The sequence below is a fragment of the Arachis hypogaea genome, chromosome 2 (assembly GCF_003086295.3).
Source record: "Arachis hypogaea cultivar Tifrunner chromosome 2, arahy.Tifrunner.gnm2.J5K5, whole genome shotgun sequence".
NCBI classification, from domain to species: Eukaryota; Viridiplantae; Streptophyta; class Magnoliopsida; order Fabales; family Fabaceae; genus Arachis; species Arachis hypogaea.
The window spans coordinates 49,107,162-49,115,598 of record NC_092037.1 but is presented as its reverse complement, the minus strand read 5'-3'; positions in this window follow the sequence as shown (position 1 = coordinate 49,115,598).

The window sequence follows — 8,437 nt, the reverse complement described above, 5'->3', positions numbered from 1 at the left end:
TGAGTGGTTAAAGTCGTGGTCCAAAGCCGAAAGAGTGTGCTTAAGAACTCTGGAAACCTCTAACTGGGGACTTTAGGAAAGCTGAGTCACAATCTTAAAAGGTTCACCCAATTATGTGTTTGTGGCATTTATGTATCCGGTGGTAATACTGGAAAACAAGATGCTTAGAGTCACGGCCAAGACTCATAAAGTAGCTGTGTTCAAGAATTAACGTACTGAACTAGGAAAATCATTAACACTATCTAAAATTCTAAGTTCTTATAAATGCCAATCATTCTGAATTTCAAAGGATAAAGTGAGATGCCAAAACTGTTCAGAAGCAAAAAGGTACTAGCCCCGCTCATCTAATTGGGACTAAGTTTCATGGATATTATGAGATTCATTGTATATTCTCTTTTTTTTATTCTATTTTGTTTTCAGTTGCTTGGGGACAAGCAAAAATTTAAGTTTGGTGTTGTGATGAGCGGATAATTTATACGCTTTTTGGCATTATTTTTAGGTAGTTTTTAGTATGATTTAGTTAGTTTTTAGTATGTAATTATTAGTTTTTATGCAAAAATCACATTTCTGGACTTTACTATGAGTTTGTGTGTTTTTCTATGATTACAGGTATTTTTTGGCTAAAATTGAGGGACCTGAGCAAAAATCTGATTTAGAGGCTAAAAAAGGACTGAAGATGCTGTTGGATTCTGACCTCCTTGCACTCGAAGTGGATTTTTTGGAGCTACACATACCCAATTAGCGCGCTCTCAATTGCGTTGGAACGTAGATATCTTGGGCTTTCCAGCAATGTTTAATAGTTCATACTTTGCCCAAGATTTGATGGCCCAAACTGGCCTTCCAAGTCAGCATAAAAATTCTGGCGTAAAACGCCCAAACTGGCACCAAACCTAGCGTTTAACTCCAAGAGAAGCCTATGCACATGAAAGCTTCAATGCTCAGCCCAAGCACACACCAAGTGGGCCCCGAAAGTGGATTTCTACATCATTTACTTATTTCTATAAACCCTAAGTTACTAGTTCTCTATAAATAGGACCTTTTACTATTGTATTTTGAATCTTTTGATCATCTTTGATCTTGGGATAAGGTCTTTGAACCCTTTTTCGATTGTTTCCTGTTATTGGGAGGTATGGCCATTTGGCCATGCCTAGATCCTTGTTCTTATGTATTTTAAATGGTGAAGTTTCTACACATCATAGATTAAGGTGTGGAGCTCTGCTGTTCCTTATTAATTAATGCAAAGTACTATTGTTCTTCTATTCAACTCAAGCTTATTCTTATTCAAAGATATTCACTCGCACTTCAACCTGATGAATATGATGATCCGTTAAACTCATCATCATTTTCCCTTATGAACGCGTGCCTGACAATCACTTCCGTTCTACATGCAATAGCTTGAGTGTGTATCTCTTGGCCTCCTGGTTCACGATGCATGGTTGCCTCTCCTGACAACAGAGCCTTCCATTTCATGCGATCAGAGTCTTCGTGGTATAAGCTAGAATCAATTGGCAGCATTCTTGAGATCCGGAAAGTCTAAACCTTGTCTGTGGTATTCTGAGTAGGATCTGGGATGGGATGATTATGACGAGCTTCAAACTCACGACTGTGGGGCGCAGTGACAGTGCGCAAAAGGATTCATGGATCTTATTCTGACACGATCGAGAACCGACAGCTGATTAGCCATGCGAGAAACCGTAGGACCACTTTCACTGAGAGGATGGATAGTAGCCATTGACAACGGTGATCCACCTACATACAGCTTGCCATGGAAAGGAGTATGAATGATTGGATGAAGGCAATAGGAAAGCAGAGGTTCAGAGGGAACAAAGCATTTTCATACGCTTATTTGAAATTCCCACCAATGAATTATATATGTATTTCTATCCTATTTTATGTTCTATTTTGTTCTTTTAATTATCAAAATCCCATAACCATTTGAATCCGCCTGACTGAGATTTACAAGATGACCATAGCTTGCTTCAAACCGACAATCTCTGTGGGATCGACTCTTACTCACGTAAGGTATTACTTGGACGACCCAGTGCACTTGCTGGTCAGCTGCACGAAGTTTTGTATCATGAATTCGTGTACCAGCTGGTATGCGAAATTGTGATCAATACTTTTCACAACTCAAATAATCCCCAGTGATGAAATCAAAAACTTGGTGTTCAATACCATGGCATAAACACAACTTCGCACAACTAACCAGCAAGTGTACTGGGTCGTCCAAGTAATAAACCTTACGCGAGTAAGGGTCGATCCCACAGAGATTGTTGGTATGAAGCAAGCTATGGTCACCTTGTAAATCTCAGTCAGGCAAACTCAAATGGATATGGGTGATATACGAATTAAACATAAAGATAAAGATAGAGATACTTATGTAATTCATTGGTAGGAATTTCAGATAAGCATATGAAGATGCTGTCCCTTCCGTCTCTCTGTTTTCCTACTGCCTTCATCCAATCCTTCTTACTCCTTTCCATGGCAAGCTTAAGCAAGGGTTTCACCGTTGTCAGTGGCTACCTCCCATCCTCTCAGTGGAAATGTTCAACGCACCCTGTCACGGCACGGCTATCCATCTGTCGGTTCTCGATCAGGCCAGAATAGAATCTAGTGATTCTTTTGTGTCTGTCACTAACGCCCCGCCTTCAGGAGTTTGAAGCACGTCACAGTCATTCAATCATTGAATCCTACTCAGAATACCACAGACAAGGTTAGACCTTCTGGATTCTCTTGAATGCTGCCATCAGTTCTAGCCTATACCACGAAGACTCTGATCTCACGGAATGGCTGGCTCGTTTGTCAGGCGAGCACTCGGTTGTCAGGCGATCAACCATGCATCGTGTATCAGGAATCCAAGAGATATTCACCCAATCGAAGGTAGAACGGAGGTGGTTGTCAGTCACACGTTCATAGGTGAGAATGATGATGAGTGTCACGGATCATCACATTCATCAAGTTGAAGAACAAGTGATATCTTAGAACAAGAACAAGCGGAATTGAATAGAAGAACAATAGTAATTGCATTAATACTCGAGGTACAGCAGAGCTCCACACCTTAATCTATGGTGTGTAGAAACTCCACTGTTGAAAATACATAAGAACGAGGTCTAGGCATGGCCGAATGGCCAGCCTCCTAATGATCTAAGAACTAGATGTCCAAAGGATCAAAAGAAATCCCAAAGATCCAAAGATCCAAAGATGAAAATACAATAGTAAAAGGTTCTACTTATAGAGAACTAGTAGCCTATGGTGTATAGAGATGAGTAAATGACAGAAAAATTCACTTCCGGGCCCACTTGGTGTGTGCTTGGGCTGAGCAATGAAGCATTTTCATGTAGAGACTCTTCTTGGAGTTAAACGCCAGCTTTTATGCCAGTTTGGGCGTTTAACTCCCATTTTAGTGCCAGTTCCGGCGTTTAACGCTGGAATTTCTGAGGGTGATTTTGTACGCCAGTTTGGGCCATCAAATCTTGGGCAACGTATGGACTATCATATATTGCTGAAAAGCCCAGGATGTCTACTTTTCAACGCCATTGAGAGCGTGCCAATTGGGCTTCTTTAGCTCCAGAAAATCCACTTCGAGTGCAGGGAGGTCAGAATCCAACAGCATCTGCAGTCCTTTTCAGTCTCTGAATCAGATTTTTGCTCAGGTCCCTCAATTTCAGCCAGAAAATACCTGAAATCACAGAAAAACACACAAACTCATAGTAAAGTCCAGAAAAGTGAATTTTAACTAAAAACTAATAAAAGTATACTAAAAACTAACTAGATCATACTAAAAACATACTAAAAATAATGCCAAAAAGCGTATAAATTATCCGCTCATCACAACACCAAACTTAAATTGTTGCTTGCCCTCAAGCAACTGAAAATCAAATAAGATAAAAAGAAGAGAATATGAAATGAATTCCAAAAACATCTATGAAGATCAGTATTAATTAGATGAGCGGGGCTCTTAGCTTTTTGCTTCTGAATAGTTTTGGCATCTCACTCTATCCTTTGAAATTCAGAATGATTGGCTTCTTTAGGAACTCAGAGTCCAGATAGTGTCATTGATTCTCCTAGTTAAGTATGATGATTCTTGAACATAGCTACTTATTGAGTCTTGGCCGTGGCCCAAAGCACTCTGTCTTCCAGTATTACCACCGAATACATACATGCCACAGACACATAATTGGGTGAACCTTTTCAGATTGTGACTTAGCTTTGCTAGAGTCCCCAATTAGAGGTGTCCAGGGTTCTTAAGCACACTCTTTTTGCCTTGGATCACAACTTTATTTCTTTCTTTTCTCTCTTTTTTTTCGTTTTTCTCCTTCTCTCTTTTTTTTCGTTTTTCTCCTTCTCTCTTTTTTTTTCGAATTCTTTTTTTTTTTTTGCTTCAAGAATCATTTTTATGATTTTTCAGATCCTCAGTAACATGTCTCCTTTTTCATCATTCTTTCAAGAGCCAACATTCATGAACCACAAATTCAAAAGACATATGCACTGTTTAAGCATACATTCAGAAAACAAAAGTATTGCCACCACATCAAAATAATTAAACTGTTATAAAATTCAAAATTCATGCAATTCTTTTCTTTTTCAATTAAGCACATTTTTCATTCAAGAAAGGTGATGGATTCATAGGACATTCATAACTTTAAGGCATAGACATTAAGACACTAATGATCACAAGACACAAACATAGATAAACATAAGCACTAAAATTCGAAAAACAGGAAAATAAAGAACAAGGAAATTAAAGAACGGGTCCACCTTAGTGATGGCGGCTTGTTCTTCCTCTTGAAGATCCTATGGAGTGCTTGAGCTCCTCAATGTCTCTTCCTTGTCTTTGTTGCTCCTCTCTCATGATTCTTTGATCTTCTCTAATTTCATGGAGGATGACAGAGTGTTCTTGGTGCTCCACCCTTAGTTGTCCCATGTTGGAACTCAATTCCCCTAGGGAGGTGTTTAGTTGCTCCCAATAGTTTTGTGGAGGAAAGTGCATCCCTTGAGGCATCTCAGGGATTTGATGATGAGAGGGGTCTCTTGTGTGCTCCATCCTCTTCTTAGTGATGGGCTTGTCCTCATCAATAGGGATGTCTCCCTCTATGTCAACTCCAACCGAATAACAGAGGTGACAAATGAGATGAGGGAAGGCTAACCTTGCCAAGGTAGAGGACTTGTCCGCCACCTTATAAAGTTCTTGAGATATAACCTCATGAACTTCTATTTCTTCTCCAATCATGATGCTATGAATCATGATAGCCCGGTCTATAGTAACTTCAGACCGGTTGCTAGTGGGAATGATTGAGCGTTGGATGAACTCCAACCATCCTCTAGCCACGGGTTTGAGGTCATGCCTTCTCAATTGAACCGGCTTCCCTCTTGAATCTCTCTTCCATTGGGCGCCCTCTTCACATATGACTGTGAGGACTTGGTCCAACCTTTGATCAAAGTTGACCCTTCTAGTGTAAGGATGTTCATCTCCTTGCATCATAGGCAAGTTGAATGCTAACCTTACATTTTCCGGACTAAAATCCAAGTATTTCCCCCGAACCATAGTAAGATAATTCTTTGGATCTGGGTTCACACTTTGATCATGGTTCTTGGTGATCCATGCATTGGCATAGAACTCTTGAACCATTAAGATTCCGACTTGTTGAATGGGGTTGGTAAGAACTTCCCAACCTCTTCTTCGGATCTCATGTCGGATCTACGGATATTCACTCTTTTTGAGTGAAAAAGGGACCTCGGGGATCACCTTCTTCAAGGCCACAACTTCATAGAAGTGGTCTTGATGCACCCTTGAGATGAATCTCTCCATCTCCCATGACTCAGAGGTAGAAGCTTTTGCCTTCCCTTTCCTCTTTCTAGAGGTTTCTCCGGCCTTGGATGCCATAAATGGTTATGGAAAAACAAAAAGTAATGCTTTTACCACACCAAACTTAAAAGGTTTGCTCGTCCTCGAGCAAAAGAAGAAAGAAGAGAGTAGAAGAAGAAGAAAATAGAGGAGAAGGGAATGGCGTTGTGTTCGGCCAAAAGGGGGAGAAGTAGTGTTTAGGTTGTGTGAAGATGAAGGAGTGAAGATGGGTTTATATAGGAGAGGGGGAAGGGTGATGTTCGGTTATGTGAGGGTGGGTTTGGGTGGGAAAGTGGTTTGAATTTGAATGGTGAGGTAGGTGGGGTTTTATGAAAGATGGATGTGAGTGGTGAAGAGAAAGATGGGATTTGATAGGTGAAGGGTTTTTGGGGAAGAGGTGTTGAGGTGATTGGTGAATGGGTGAAGAAGAGAGAGGGAGTTGTAGGGTAGGTGGGGATCCTGTGGGGTCCACAGATCCGGAGGTGTCAAGGAAAAGTCATCCCTGCACCAAATGGCAAGCAAAATTACGTTTTGAGCCAATTCTGGCGTTAAACGCCGGGCTGATGCCCATTTCTGGTGTTTAACGCCAAGTTCTTGCCCTTTTCTGGCGTTTAACGCCAGTCTGGTGCCCCTTTCTGGCGTTAAACGCCCAGAATGGTGCCAGACTGGGCGTTAAACGCCCAACAGCTAGCCTTACTGGCGTTTAAACGCCAGCACGCTCTCCTCCAGGGTGTGCTATTTTTCTTTCTGTTTTTCATTCTGTTTTTGCTTTTTTCATTGATTTTGTGACTTCTCATGATCATCAACCTACAAACACAAAAAAATTATAAAATAACAAAGAAAAATATATAAAATATAACATTGGGTTGCCTCCCAACAAGCGCTTCTTTAATGTCAGTAGCTTGACAGAGGACTCTCATGGAGCCTCACAGATACTCAGAGCAATGTTGGAACCTCCCAACACCAAACTTAGAGTTTGAATGTGGGGGTTCAACACCAAACTTAGAAGTTGGTTGTGGCCTCCCAACACCAAACTTAGAGGTTGACTGTGGGGGCTCTGTTTGGCTCTGTTTTGAGAGAAGCTCTTCATGCTTCTTCTCCATGGTGACAGAGGGATATCCTTGAGCCTTAAACACCAAGGATTCTTCATTCACTTGAATGATCAATTCTCCTCTATCAACATCAATCACAGCCCTTGCTGTGGCTAGGAAGGGTCTGCCAAGGATGATGGATTCATCCATGCACTTCCCAGTCTCTAGGACTATGAAATCAGCAGGGATGTAATGGTCTTCAACTTTTACCAGAACATCCTCTACAAGTCCATAGGCTTGTTTTCTTGAGTTGTCTGCCATCTCTAGTGAGATTTTTGCAGCTTGTACCTCAAAGATCCCTAGCTTCTCCATTACAGAGAGAGGCATGAGGTTTACACTTGACCCTAGGTCACACAAGGCCTTCTTGAAGGTCATGGTGCCTATGGTACAAGGTATTGAAAACTTCCCAGGATCTTGTCTCTTTTGAGGTAATTTCTGCCTAGACAAGTCATCCAGTTCTTTGGTGAGCAAAGGGGGTTCATCCTCCCAAGTCTCATTTCCAAATAACTTGTCATTTAGCTTCATGATTGCTCCAAGGTATTTAGCAACTTGCTCTACAGTGACATACTCATCCTCTTCAGAGGAAGAATACTCATCAGAGCTCATGAATGGCAGAAGTAAATTCAATGGAATCTCTATGGTCTCATTTTGAGCCTCAGATTCCCATGGTTCCTCATTGGGGAACTCATTGGAGGCCAGTGGACGTCCATTGAGGCCTTCCTCAGTGGCGTTCACTGCCTCTCTTTCCTCTCCAAATTCGGCCATGTTGATGGCTTTGCACTCTCCTTTTGGATTTTCTTCTGTATTGCTTGGAAGAGTACTAGGAGGGAGTTCAGTAATTCTCTTGCTCAGCTGACCCACTTGTGCCTCCAAATTTCTAATGGAGGACCTTGTATCAATCATGAAACTTTGAGTGGTTTTGATCAGATCAGAGACCATGGTTGTTAAGTCAGAGGTGTTCTGCTTAGAACTCTCTGTCTGCTGCTGAGAAGATGATGGAAAAGGCTTGCTATTGCTAAACCTGTTTCTTCCACCATTATTGTTATTGAAACCTTGTTGAGGTCTCTGTTGATCCTTCCATGAGAAATTTGGATGATTTCTCCATGAAGGATTATAGGTGTTTCCATAGGGTTCTCCCATGTAATTCACCCCTTCCATTGAAGGGTTCTCAGGATCATAAGCTTCTTCTTCAGATGAAGCTTCCTTAGTACTGCCTGGTGCATTTTGCATTCCAGACAGACTTTGAGAAATCATATTGACTTGCTGAGTCAATATTTTGTTCTGAGCCAATATGGCGTTCAGAGTGTCAATCTCAAGAACTCCTTTCTTCTGATTAGTCCCATTGTTCACAGGATTCCTTTCAGAAGTGTACATGAATTGGTTATTTGCAACCATTTCAATGAGCTCTTGAGCTTCAGTAGGCGTCTTCTTCAGATGAAGAGATCCTCCAGCAGAGCTATCCAAAGACATCTTGGACAGTTCAGACAGACCATCATAGAAA